This window comes from Lissotriton vulgaris, chromosome 8 (genome assembly GCF_964263255.1).
Source record: "Lissotriton vulgaris chromosome 8, aLisVul1.2, whole genome shotgun sequence".
In the NCBI taxonomy this organism is placed as follows: domain Eukaryota; kingdom Metazoa; phylum Chordata; class Amphibia; order Caudata; family Salamandridae; genus Lissotriton; species Lissotriton vulgaris.
Window position 1 is genome coordinate 423,755,131 of NC_141696.1, and position 13,462 is coordinate 423,768,592.

The 13,462-nt window shown below is 52.4% G+C and overlaps 1 protein-coding gene across 5 annotated transcripts in view; it reads right to left on the reverse strand.

The window, feature by feature from the left end:
- HERC2 (HECT and RLD domain containing E3 ubiquitin protein ligase 2) overlaps positions 1-13,462 on the reverse strand; it is a 1,676,463-nt gene that overhangs the window by 761,856 nt on the left and 901,145 nt on the right. The gene's annotated exons all lie outside the window — the stretch shown is intronic.

The following is a 13,462-nucleotide window of genomic DNA, read 5'->3' on the forward strand; positions in this document are numbered from 1 at the left end:
TAGCAGGGATCTCCCTCATAGTGGGTTCAGTTTATGCTCCCAAAGAGGGACAAGGGAAATTTTTCAACACATCACTCACAGAGGTGACCGCTAATTCTGAACAACGTTTTCTGCTAGGGGGAGACTTAAACATGGTATTCAACAACCTCACTGACCTCTCTTGTCAGCGCAGAACACAGGTCAGGGCTCTTTCCCAGGCTGAACTGGATCGTCTCCGAGAGCTGGAACTCGCAGACATGTGGCGCCATTTCCACCCTCACAGCCGAGCTTATGTATCGTTCCAACGACCCTTATGGTGTTTGGTTGTAAGTCAACCTATAGACCAGCTATCCTAGTAGCGTGGATACGAGCAGTCTAAGGCTAAAGACTCGAGAGGGCTCGTTAAGCCAGCTGTTTACCACACATGTACCCCTTGAACACCCAGTGAAAGGACACCACACAAGTGTTATGAAAATAAACAATATATTTATTAAGAATCACAACAGCCCTGTACTCTTTATGAGGACAGGGTACTAAGCACAAACCAAATCTCTTTAGCAAATACTTCAAGTGCACAATTAAAACAAGTGTCCGAGGACACGGAACGATTAAGGTCTCGGGCGGACCCGATAAGGCAAGTCGGAAGCGAGGGACTCAGGACCCTAGAGTAAGGAGGCTATGCAGGCACCGAAATGCCGAGTTACCTAGCCACGAGGGCTGCGGCTGCACAAGTCTTACAGGCGTCGGGGTCTTCGCTGACGAGCCAGGAGCCGGAAGAAAAGGAGTTGCTGGCCGGCGACCAGTGCTGAATAGTTCGTAGAGATCCAAGCCTGGATCGGAGATTGATGAAACCTGAAAGCAGAGGGGACCAAGTTCGTACTACTAGCCAGTAGTCAGAAGGTACCAGGAAGGCACCGGTTGGCCGTCACCTCGACCAGGTGAGTGGGCGACGCTAGGCTCTGCAGTCTCACGGACCAGGAGGCGTTGTCGGCGACCACGGTGGAGGTGCGAGCTGTCCCAAGAAGGATGATGCTGTCGGCGTCGCTGGGCCCAGGATGGGGCAACAAGCCTTGGCAGATCTCAGGGCCACGTGGTGGGCCTAAGATGGCGTCTTGAGTGGACCAGGAGGGTCCGGGGTGCTTCTCGCAAAGATGGAAGCAAGGGCCAGTCTGGAGCAACCAGACATGCAGTGATGATTCTCGGATGTCGTCACAGAAGGGCACAAGCCAGCGGCTAGTGACCAGACAACGTGCTGAGCAGCGAGCAGAAGGGCCCCACGCAGGTCGTGGAGATGCTGGGAGACTGCACTTCGGTGCTGGAGCGGCTCAGGGTCGGGGCTTCTCGGACCCCAGAGCACTCACCAGAGAGTTACCTCGATGGTCGTGCTGGTTTTAAGAGCGTGCAGGTTCTGATGATGGCCGGTCCCTCGAGGTCTCGTCGCACCCACAGATCACAGCTGAGCTGATGATGTGGGTAGAGGTCAGAGGTGCCAGGGAAGCCGGTTCTCGTCGAGCTGGGCCGTCGGATTCCTTGAGGAAGGACTTACAGCAAACCGCAGAGTTCTTAGTTGGTGCCCGCTGATGCAGGGTGACTACTCCTTAGCCACAAGGGAGAAATCTTGAGAAGAGTCTTGAATGTCCTTTCGTAGAAAGTAGTTCTTGAGTCAAAGATGATCTAATTTGGAAGGGTCCCCGCTCCGGTCTTTATTCTAAAGAAAGGGGTGGGTACATGACTAGGTCCTGCCCTAAGGGTGGGACCAGGAAGGGGGGTAGTTACACCCCTCTCCCCTGCCGGACTTTCCCCAGGCCAGGGCTGTCGCCCCTGGAACTGGTTCTAACCGGCAGATGCGTAGTGAGCACCGGGGTGCCACTCCGCAGTCACCTTCTCGCCAAAGCCCTACCTACCCAGAATACACAAACCCTGTCTGGGACGGTGCGAACAGCGCCCTCGACAGGAAACCCTTTGTCCAAGTGCTCCTCGCTGGAAGGACTCCCAGCAGCAGGAGGTCAGACTCGTGTCTGTGGTGGCAGCATCCATTTTGTGGAGCTGAGGCTTCAGTTAACTTTAACCGGGGTTCACAGTTACGTACATGTCGTGTCCCTCTAGAAGGGTGGAATGCTAACCTCGTCGCCAGCATTGGTGAGAGGGCAGCACCCCGATTCGTATGACACCTTACTCGACATGCTTGGGTAACGCGGCACCGGAGTTACCGATATGGTACGCGTTACCATGGAACAGCTATTGGGTCTTGATTCCGCAAGCTGCAACCGGGCTCGGCTCGGGCCTGAACCTAGCTCACACGAGCCCACGCACTCTGCCTTCAGGATCGTTAAGGCCTGCCATAGGAGTGACTGATAGGAACTCGGGTGTCCATTGTATGGTTAGATATAGAGCTACTATACCTAAAGCGAAGGGTGGTTACACGTCTTCGCCCCAGCTGTCGTGCAGCCAGTTGTGTCAAATTTAGGAGGCCAGCCAGGGGTGGCATAATACATGCTTCAGCCCCTGGCGGCCCTGGGTACACCTATGCCCTGCGTTACGGGGTCTGATAAGGTGGCCCAGTACCAATTGGTAAATGCACCTAGGGTACATATCGTAATTTAGAAAGAGAACAGCCAGGCTGTGGGTCTGATTAGCAGGCTCACAGCCAGAGAAAGTCGTAAACCAGTGAAACAAAAGCAAAAAATCTGGGTGATCATAGGATTGCAGACCCTACTCTCCTACATGACCCCCCCCCAAACGTCGGAACAATAAGCTATCCTTGACCAGGTGAGTCTTCTTGTTCTAAGTGGAAATATCTGGAGAGCCCATCGGCATTGCCATGATCAGTACCAGGTCTATGTTCCACTGTAAAGTCCATCCCCTGTAGGGAAATGGACCACCTAAGCAGTTTGGGGTTTTCACCCTTCATCTGATTTAGCCACAAGAGGGGCTTATGGTCGGTCTGAATCTTGAAGTGAGTGCCAAACAAGTATGGCCTCAGCTTCTTCAGGGCCCAAACCACAGCAAAGGCCTCCCTCTCAATAGCTGACCAATTCTTCTCTCTAGGGGTCAGCCTTCTGCTTATAAAAGCAATGGGCTGGTCTTGACCATCAAAATTCAGTTGAGAAAGAATAGCTCCCACACCCAACTCAGAAGCATCTGTTTGGACAATGAATGGTTTGGAGTAGTCCGGACTCTTGAGGATAGGCGCCGTGCACATGGCCTGCTTTAGGTCATCGAATGCTTTTTGACAGCTCGCTGTCCACTGAACCTTTTTTGGCATTTTCTTACTTGTCAGTTCGTTTAATGGTGTCACAATGGAACCATAGTTCCTGACAAACTTCCTATAGTAACCAGTCAGGCCCAAGAAAGCTCGTACCTGAGTCTGGGTGGTTGGAGGAGCCCAGTCCCTGATTGACTGTATCTTGCTCTCCAGTGGCTGAACCTGACCTCCACCTACAAGGTGGCCCAGGTATACAACCTGTGTCTGCCCTATCTGGCACTTGGTGGCCTTGATAGTGAGACCTGCTGCTTGCAGTGCCTCTAACGTCTTCCGCAGGTGGACCAGGTGATCCTCCCAGGTGGAGCTAAAGACAGCAATATCGTCAAGATACGCCGCACAGAAGTCATCCAGCCCAGTAAGGACTTGATTCACCAACCGTTGGAAGGTGGCAGGTGCATTTTTCAGACCAAAGGGCATCACCACGAACTGATAATGCCCACCAGGGGTTGAAAATGCGGTTTTAGGCTTGGCGTCCTCAGCTAACCTGATTTGCCAATACCCAGCTGTCAGGTCAAACGTACTTAAGTAGTTGGCCGAAGCCAATCTATCGATAAGCTCGTCTGCCCTTGGTATTGGGTGGGCGTCAGTCTTAGTGACTGCATTGAGACCCCTGTAGTCTACGCAAAACCTCATCTCTCTCTTACCACCCTGGGTGTGAGGTTTCGGCACTAGAACTACGGGACTAGCCCAAGGGCTATCCGAGGGTTCAATGACTCCCAGCTCCAACATTTTCTGCACTTCACTCTTGATGCAGTCTCTAACGTGATCAGGCTGCCTGTAGATTTTACTCTTGACGGGCAAGCTGTCACCAGTGTCAACCTCATGGGTGCACCAATCGGTCTGACTGGGTGTTAGAGAAAACATATGTCTGAACGACTGAAGAACCTGTTTACAGTCGCTCTGTTGATGTTCGGAGAGGCTGCCACAAAAGACAACACCATCTACCGAGCCATCGTCAGGATTCTGAGTGAGCAGGTCGGGGAGAGGGTCACTCTCCTCTTCCTGTCCCTCATCTAGGGCCATGAGCAAACTCATGTCCTTCCTGTCGACATATGCTTTTAGCCTGTTGACATGAAGCACCCTGTGGGGGCTCCGGGGAGTTCCCAGGTCGACCAGGTAGGTGACCTCTCCCTTTTTCTCCAGGATGGTGTAGGGCCCGGACCATTTGTCCTTGAGTGCTGCTGGGGCCACTGGCTCCAACACCCACACCTTCTGTCCGGGCTGGTAAACAGTCAAGACAGCCTTTTGGTCATGCCAAGCTTTTTGGAGTTCTTGGCTGGCCTTAAGGTTTTCAGATGCCTTTTCCATGTATTCAGCCATCCGCGAGCGGAGGCCAAGCACATAGTCCACTATGTTGGCTGCAGGCTTTTTGAGAGGTCTCTCCCATCCTTCCTTCACCAAACACAGGGGTCCCCTTACAGGATGCCCGTACAAAAGTTCAAAAGGGCTGTAGCCAACCCCCTTCTGCGGGACTTCTCTGTAGGCGAACAAGAGGCAGGGGATCAGGACGTCCCATCTACGCCGAAGCTTTTCCGGTAGTCCGTGAATCATCCCTTTAAGGGTCCTGTTGAATCTCTCAACAAGCCCATTGCATTGTGGATGATAGGGTGTAGTGAACTTGTAGTTGACACCACATTCCTTCCACATAGCAGTTAAGTAGCTCGACATAAAGTTTGCACCTCTGTCGGAGACGACCTCCTTAGGGAAGCCCACTCTGGAGAATACTCCAACTAGGGCTCTTGCCACAACAGGTGCTGTAGTGGTCCTAAGGGGAATAGCTTCAGGATACCTGGTGGCATGATCCACTACCACCAGTATAAACTTGTGTCCTGATGCTGTAGGTGGTTCCATGGGACCGACGATGTCGATCCCCACCCGTTCAAAGGGCACCCCCACCACAGGCATTGGTATAAGGGGGGCCTTTGTCGTGCCACCTGACTTACCACTGGCTTGGCAAGTGACACAGGAGCGGCAAAACTCCTTGGTATCTTCGTTCATGTGAGGCCAGTGAAAGTGTGAGACGAGCCTGTCCCACGTTTTCGTCTGGCCTAAGTGACCTGCTAAGGGAATCTCGTGGGCCAAGGTAAGTAGGAAACCACGCTGAGACAAGGGTACAACCAGCCTCCTGGTCATGCCAGGCTTGGGGTCTCTTGACTCAGTGTACAGGAGTCCATCTTCCCAGTATACCTTGTGGGTACCTGTGGCGTTCCCAGCAGCCTCAGCAGCAGCCTGCTGTCTGAGGGGTTCAAGAGAAGGGCAGTCTAACTGGTCCTTCCCCAGGTCTTCCCTTGAGGGTCCCCCTGAACCCAAGAATTCAACTTGATCAAGTTCGAATTCCCTAGGCTCAGTTTCCCTCAATTCCTGTAGGTCAGCCTCCTCTGAGACTTGATCCTCGACCTGGGGCAAGGGGGAAGGCGCAGCCTTAACCCTACTGCTCTTTTTCTTGGGAGGCGTCTGGTCCGTTGTTCCAGGATCCAGCACCTGTTCAGTGGGGCATTTCCTGACCTGTGACCTAGTCACAGCGAACACATGTGCTGGCAAACCTAACATTTCCATGTGAGTCCGGTGCTCCACTTCTGACCATTGTGACGACTCCAAATCATTGCCCAACAAACAATCCACTGGGAGGTCTGGACTAACTACAACCTTCTTTTGGCCAGTTACCCCTCCCCAGGAGAAAGCTACAATTGCCATACTGTGATTGGTAGTGACATTGCTTGCATTGGTCACCAGGAATTCTGTACCTGGCATGATCTGTCCAGGGTCCACAAAGTTAGGCGTCACCATGGTGACGCTGGCACAAGTGTCCCTATAGGCCTGAGCCATCTTTCCATTTATGAAAGGCGTCTGTCGGTATTTGCCCAAAGTATTGGGGCTTACGTCAGGGGATACGTCCGCGTCCCCTGTACTGACAAGGACAGCCTGAGTGAGTGTGCCAACTAAGTTGTCACGCCCCTCAGAACCCAGGGTTAACCCTACTAAACCCTTGGGAGGCGCACTACCACTGCTGACTGTACTAGGGGGCACAGGTGCCTTAGGGGCTGCCGTGGCAGGAGTCTGCCCTCCTCCTTTCTTGGTGCACTCACTAAACCAGTGAGATTTACTTTTACAGTACTGGCACCATCTTTTGGATTGGCCTTCTTTCTTCTTTTGGGGAGCCTGACCCCCACCCTCTTTGGGTTGTTGGGGACCTGTCGAAGACTTCTGGTCATTTTGTTCCCCTTTAGAATCTTTACCCTTCTGGTCTGCTTTCTTCTGATCACCTTGAGTCTGGCCCTGGTTCTGTTTAACTCTTGTACGAACCCATCTGTCTGCCTTCTTTCCCAATTCTTGGGGAGAGGTCAGATCCGAGTCGACAAGATGCTGATGCAACAACTGGTTCTGACAATTGTTTAAAATTTGTTCTCTCATCATCAAATTATACAATCCTTGATAATCAGTAACCTTACTGCCCAGCAACCAGCCCTCAAAAGCCTTAGTGGCACAATCGACAAAATCAGACCAATCTTGAGACTGCGTTTTCTGGGTATCCCTGAACAGCACCCTGTACTGCTCAGTGGTTAGGCCGAACCCTTCAACTAGTGTATTTTTCAAGATTTGGTAATTGTTAGCATCCTCCACCCTTGTGGTGAGGAGCTTGTCTCTTCCTTTTCCTTCAAAGGAGAGCCACAAGATAGCTGCCCACTGACTCTGGGGAACACCCTGCACAGTGCAGGCCCTCTCCAAAGCAGTAATCCATTTGTGGATGTCGTCCCCTTGTTTAAAGGGGGGCACTATCTTACCAAGGTGTTTCGTATCGAAACTCTTTTCCCTATTACTAGGTACATTGCTGCCACCAGTGGGGACTACCCCACTTAACTGTTGCTCTCTAGCAAAGGCAAGCCTTTCTTTGGCCAGGGCAAGTTCTTCCCTTTCAATCCTTAGATTGGCTGCCCTTTCCTTAGCTTCGTACACTCTCCTCTGAGGGGACGTCATCCCTCTCTGAGAAGAGTTGTGAGAGCCATTGGTTTGAAGGGATCTGCCAGAGTCTCTTGACAGAGATCGGGCTCGTCCATTCCCAATGTTAAGCTGACCTGATAGTGGCCCCAGGGGTCCCCCAGTACCGCTATCATGTTTGCTTAAGTTGGACCTGCTTAGTCTGACGACTTCTACCTGTCCCTTATCTGCCTCATCCCCAGAGAGATCCTCATCCTCATCCTCCTCCACATCTTCGTTCTCAGTTGCGAGGTGGATGAGGTCAGGATCGTCTCGGGTTCCCTCGAGGGGAGGCATGTCTCCTTCTGGATTAGAAGAGCTACGAAGTTTCTCAGCTCTTCTGGCATCATAAGTCTCCAAGAGACCAATCAGAAAGGACGTTGTGGGGTTAGACCCCTGCTGAATCTTCCTGGAGTGACACAGTCGTCTTAACTCCTTGAAGCTCAGCACAGTATATCCTGAAGGGATGACCTGTGGAGGGTCAACTGACACAAGGGGAGACTCAGAGTTTCCTCCTTTGTCCGACATACTGTTTCTAGTGTGGTGTAAGTGATGCACCTACCTACACTACGTGTTTACCTACTGTAGCCTTGCTAAGAGTTGTAGCCAAGGTGTGCTAAGCCTTGAGGAGCTACAACAGCTGGTTCAGTAGAACTCAGAGTATTCTAAGCTTTTAGTTATATGTACTAACAGTACTTGTGCGATCTTTCAACAAGATATTCTTAGGATACGTGTGGTAAAACAACAGCAAGCTCAAATCCCACCCGCTGCTCACCAATGTGAGAAGTTGGCCCGATATGCAACGTTCGCTATTCTAGCGACCGCTATGTATCGTTCCAACGACCCTTATGGTGTTTGGTTGTAAGTCAACCTATAGACCAGCTATCCTAGTAGCGTGGATACGAGCAGTCTAAGGCTAAAGACTCGAGAGGGCGCGTTAAGCCAGCTGTTTACCACACATGTACCCCTTGAACACCCAGTGAAAGGACACCACACAAGTGTTATGAAAATAAACAATATATTTATTAAGAATCACAACAGCCCTGTACTCTTTATGAGGACAGGGTACTAAGCACAAACCAAATCTCTTTAGCAAATACTTCAAGTGCACAATTAAAACAAGTGTCCGAGGACACGGAACGATTAAGGTCTCGGGCGGACCCGATAAGGCAAGTCGGAAGCGAGGGACTCAGGACCCTAGAGTAAGGAGGCTATGCAGGCACCGAAATGCCGAGTTACCTAGCCACGAGGGCTGCGGCTGCACAAGTCTTACAGGCGTCGGGGTCTTCGCTGACGAGCCAGGAGCCGGAAGAAAAGGAGTTGCTGGCCGGCGACCAGTGCTGAATAGTTCGTAGAGATCCAAGCCTGGATCGGAGATTGATGAAACCTGAAAGCAGAGGGGACCAAGTTCGTACTACTAGCCAGTAGTCAGAAGGTACCAGGAAGGCACCGGTTGGCCGTCACCTCGACCAGGTGAGTGGGCGACGCTAGGCTCTGCAGTCTCACGGACCAGGAGGCGTTGTCGGCGACCACGGTGGAGGTGCGAGCTGTCCCAAGAAGGATGATGCTGTCGGCGTCGCTGGGCCCAGGATGGGGCAACAAGCCTTGGCAGATCTCAGGGCCACGTGGTGGGCCTAAGATGGCGTCTTGAGTGGACCAGGAGGGTCCGGGGTGCTTCTCGCAAAGATGGAAGCAAGGGCCAGTCTGGAGCAACCAGACATGCAGTGATGATTCTCGGATGTCGTCACAGAAGGGCACAAGCCAGCGGCTAGTGACCAGACAACGTGCTGAGCAGCGAGCAGAAGGGCCCCACGCAGGTCGTGGAGATGCTGGGAGACTGCACTTCGGTGCTGGAGCGGCTCAGGGTCGGGGCTTCTCGGACCCCAGAGCACTCACCAGAGAGTTACCTCGATGGTCGTGCTGGTTTTAAGAGCGTGCAGGTTCTGATGATGGCCGGTCCCTCGAGGTCTCGTCGCACCCACAGATCACAGCTGAGCTGATGATGTGGGTAGAGGTCAGAGGTACCAGGGAAGCCGGTTCTCGTCGAGCTGGGCCGTCGGATTCCTTGAGGAAGGACTTACAGCAAACCGCAGAGTTCTTAGTTGGTGCCCGCTGATGCAGGGTGACTACTCCTTAGCCACAAGGGAGAAATCTTGAGAAGAGTCTTGAATGTCCTTTCGTAGAAAGTAGTTCTTGAGTCAAAGATGATCTAATTTGGAAGGGTCCCCGCTCCGGTCTTTATTCTAAAGAAAGGGGTGGGTACATGACTAGGTCCTGCCCTAAGGGTGGGACCAGGAAGGGGGGTAGTTACACCCCTCTCCCCTGCCGGACTTTCCCCAGGCCAGGGCTGTCGCCCCTGGAACTGGTTCTAACCGGCAGATGCGTAGTGAGCACCGGGGTGCCACTCCGCAGTCACCTTCTCGCCAAAGCCCTACCTACCCAGAATACACAAACCCTGTCTGGGACGGTGCGAACAGCGCCCTCGACAGGAAACCCTTTGTCCAAGTGCTCCTCGCTGGAAGGACTCCCAGCAGCAGGAGGTCAGACTCGTGTCTGTGGTGGCAGCATCCATTTTGTGGAGCTGAGGCTTCAGTTAACTTTAACCGGGGTTCACAGTTACGTACATGTCGTGTCCCTCTAGAAGGGTGGAATGCTAACCTCGTCGCCAGCATTGGTGAGAGGGCAGCACCCCGATTCGTATGACACCTTACTCGACATGCTTGGGTAACGCGGCACCGGAGTTACCGATATGGTACGCGTTACCATGGAACAGCTATTGGGTCTTGATTCCGCAAGCTGCAACCGGGCTCGGCTCGGGCCTGAACCTAGCTCACACGAGCCCACGCACTCTGCCTTCAGGATCGTTAAGGCCTGCCATAGGAGTGACTGATAGGAACTCGGGTGTCCATTGTATGGTTAGATATAGAGCTACTATACCTAAAGCGAAGGGTGGTTACACGTCTTCGCCCCAGCTGTCGTGCAGCCAGTTGTGTCAAATTTAGGAGGCCAGCCAGGGGTGGCATAATACATGCTTCAGCCCCTGGCGGCCCTGGGTACACCTATGCCCTGCGTTACGGGGTCTGATAAGGTGGGCCAGTACCAATTGGTAAATGCACCTAGGGTACATATCGTAATTTAGAAAGAGAACAGCCAGGCTGTGGGTCTGATTAGCAGGCCCACAGCCAGAGAAAGTCGTAAACCAGTGAAACAAAAGCAAAAAATCTGGGTGATCATAGGATTGCAGACCCTACTCTCCTACACTATTAACATGCACAAGGTCTTTAAAGAGCTGTGAAATGCTCGGCAGAGTCGAGCTGCAGGGGCTCTTAGAAGGGGTGAAACAACAACAAAGCCCTATTATAGGGCTTTGTTGTTGTTTCACCCCTTCTAAGAGCCCCTGCAGCTCGACTCTGCCGATTCCCGGCAGAAGTCATTTCATCACGCGACACACCTACGGTTGGGGCACGACACAGTAATGTGTCGCGCCACACAGTTTGGAAAGCTGTGCTCTAGCGACTCTCTTGACGCTCTTCACAGTCTTGACTACCTAGAGGCTACACGGATACCTGCGCTCTCTCAAGCACAAAAAGACCACCTCGACAGGGATATAGGGACGGAGGAAGATATTGCAGCAATCTCCAGCCTCCAGCTCAGTAAATCTCCGGGACCGGATGGCTACTCAGCAGCCTTTTATAAAACTTTTTGTGGACAAGTTGCCCCCTTGCTACGGGACCTATTTAACACCTTTGCACAAATGGGAGCCATCCCCGGAGAAATGTTGGAGGCGTCTATAGTGGGCAACGCTAAGCCTGGAAAGGAATAGACACTTTGCAGCACATACAGGCCTATCTCCCTCCTAAACATTAATATAAAGCTCTACACGAGTATCTTAGCGACTCGTCTAGCGCCCTACATGCCCCAACTAGTGGAACCAGACCAGGCAGGGTTTATACCGCAAAGGCAGACAAGCGATAACTCTAAAAGGGTCCTACACCTCATTGAAAAAGCCTCATGCACTCAAGGGGAATATATGCTACTGGCCATAGATGCAGAGAAGGCCTTTGATAGGGTGCACTGGCCCTATCTGGAGCAAGTTCTGTTGAAATTTGGCTTTGGGGACAAACTGCGCATGCGAATACTGAACTGTTGCCACTCACCTAATGCAACAGTGCAAGGAAATGGCCAGACATCGTCCCGATTCCGCATAAGCAGAGTAACGAGGCAGGGGTGTCCTCTTTCTCCCCTCTTCTTTGCGCGTTACATGGAACCGCTGGCGCGGGGGATTAGGCAGCACCCCCTCATATCAGAGATTACATTTGGCAGGGATATTCATATCAGCCTATACGCAGATGAGATCCTGCTTTCCCTCTCTAACCCAATCCAAGCACTGAGGGCTCTCTTCATTGAACTACATGGCTTTGCGCGGGCTTCAGGATTCAAGATTACCATGGACAAATCCACCGCCCTTGATGCACAAGTTACTTACATTCGGTAACGATATATCTGTAAGAAACAGTAGTTAGTATTCGATTCCTTACCTTAGAATACCCCCAGGCTTCAGAATGGATCCGGAAACTTTTGCGTAGCAGTACCCCTGTGCGTCGTCTGTGGCTCCGCGTCAGTCGTCGGCGTCGTGGGCGCCGGGATGACGTCATTGGAGTACTTGGACGCCGCACTGACATCAGTTCTTAAACACAGCTTTTTCTGCGCCAGAAACGCAGAGCCATGATAAAAACCAACACTGGTGCCATAAAACTAGGGCCCTGAAAGGGGTGAACCTTAACCCCAGTTATCGGTTCCCAGAACGGGGAGGATGGGTGGGGCTGTAAGGAATCTAATACTAACTACTGTTTTACAGTTATATCGTTACCGAAGGTAGGTAACTTGTGCATCTAAAAGAAACAGGTTAGTATTAGATTCCTTACCTTAGAATAGATACCCCAGCAATACCAACCCCCGGTGGTGGGTCTGCGAACCAATGATCGCACCAGAAAGTCCTTGAGAACGGAACGGCCAACAAAGCCATCTCTCCGGACTTGGCTGTCCAGGCAGTAGTGTCTTGCGAACGTGTACAGCGAGGCCCACGAAGCTGCCTGACAGATGTCCTGCAAGGGGACTCCTCGGCATAGGGCAGTAGAAGCCGCCTTGGCCCGTGTGGAATGAGCACGAAGCCCTACAGGAGGCTCCTTTCGAGCCAAAGAGTAACAAGTCTTGATGCACAAGACGACCCATCGAGAAATGGTTTGTTTGTGCACCTCCCGTCCGCTCCCACGTAACCAACAAAGAGTTTGGCATCCACCCGGAACTGGCGTGTGCGATCCAGATAGAAGGAGAGCGCACATTTTGGGTCAGGACGGTGGAGCCTCTCTTCCTCTTTCGAGGGATGCGGAGGCGGAAAGAAGGTGGGCAAAGTGATGGACTGCCCGATGTGGAAGGCTGTGACTACCTTGGGCAGGAAAGAGGGTCGCGTCCGCAACACAACTTTGTCCGGAAGGACTGAAAGGAAAGGAGGCTTAGAAGAAAGGGCCTGGAGCTCACTCACTCTCCTGGCAGAGGTGATGGCAACCAGGAAGGAGGTCTTCAGAGTAAGGAGGTGAAGAGGACAGTTATGAAGTGGCTCAAAGGGGGCGCACATCAGAAAAGTTAGAACACGGTTCAAGTCCCACTGAGGCATCACGAAACGAACTGGAGGAAACATATGAGTGATGCCCTTCAAAAACCTATTTACAACTGGGGACTTGAACAAGGAGGGCTGATCAGGTAGCCTTAAGAAGGTGGAAATGGCCGAGAGGTAGCCCTTCAGAGTGCCCAGAGCAGAGCCCTGCTGGGCAAGAGAAAGAAGAAAGAGGAGAACCTCAGAAAGAGGGGCAGAAAGGGGATCCACAGCCTTTGCTGTGCACCATGCCACAAATTTGTTCCACCTGCAGGCGTATACCGATTTTGTAGAGGGACGCCTGGCTGCCAGAATGACATTACAGACTTCAGGAGGCAAGTCAAATGGCCTCAACTGGCGCCGCTCAATCTCCACGCATGTAAGTGGAGACTGGACAGGTTCGGGTGGAGGACCGTCCCCTGCTGCTGCGACAGAAGGTCCTCCTGAAGGGGCAGACGAATCGGGGGATTGACAGACATGCTGAGTAGCTCGGATCCAAGACCTCCGTGCCCAGTCCGGAGCCACAAGGATGACTTGGGCCCGGTCGCGAATGATCTTCTGCAGCCCTCTGGGCAGAAGTGGCATAGGCG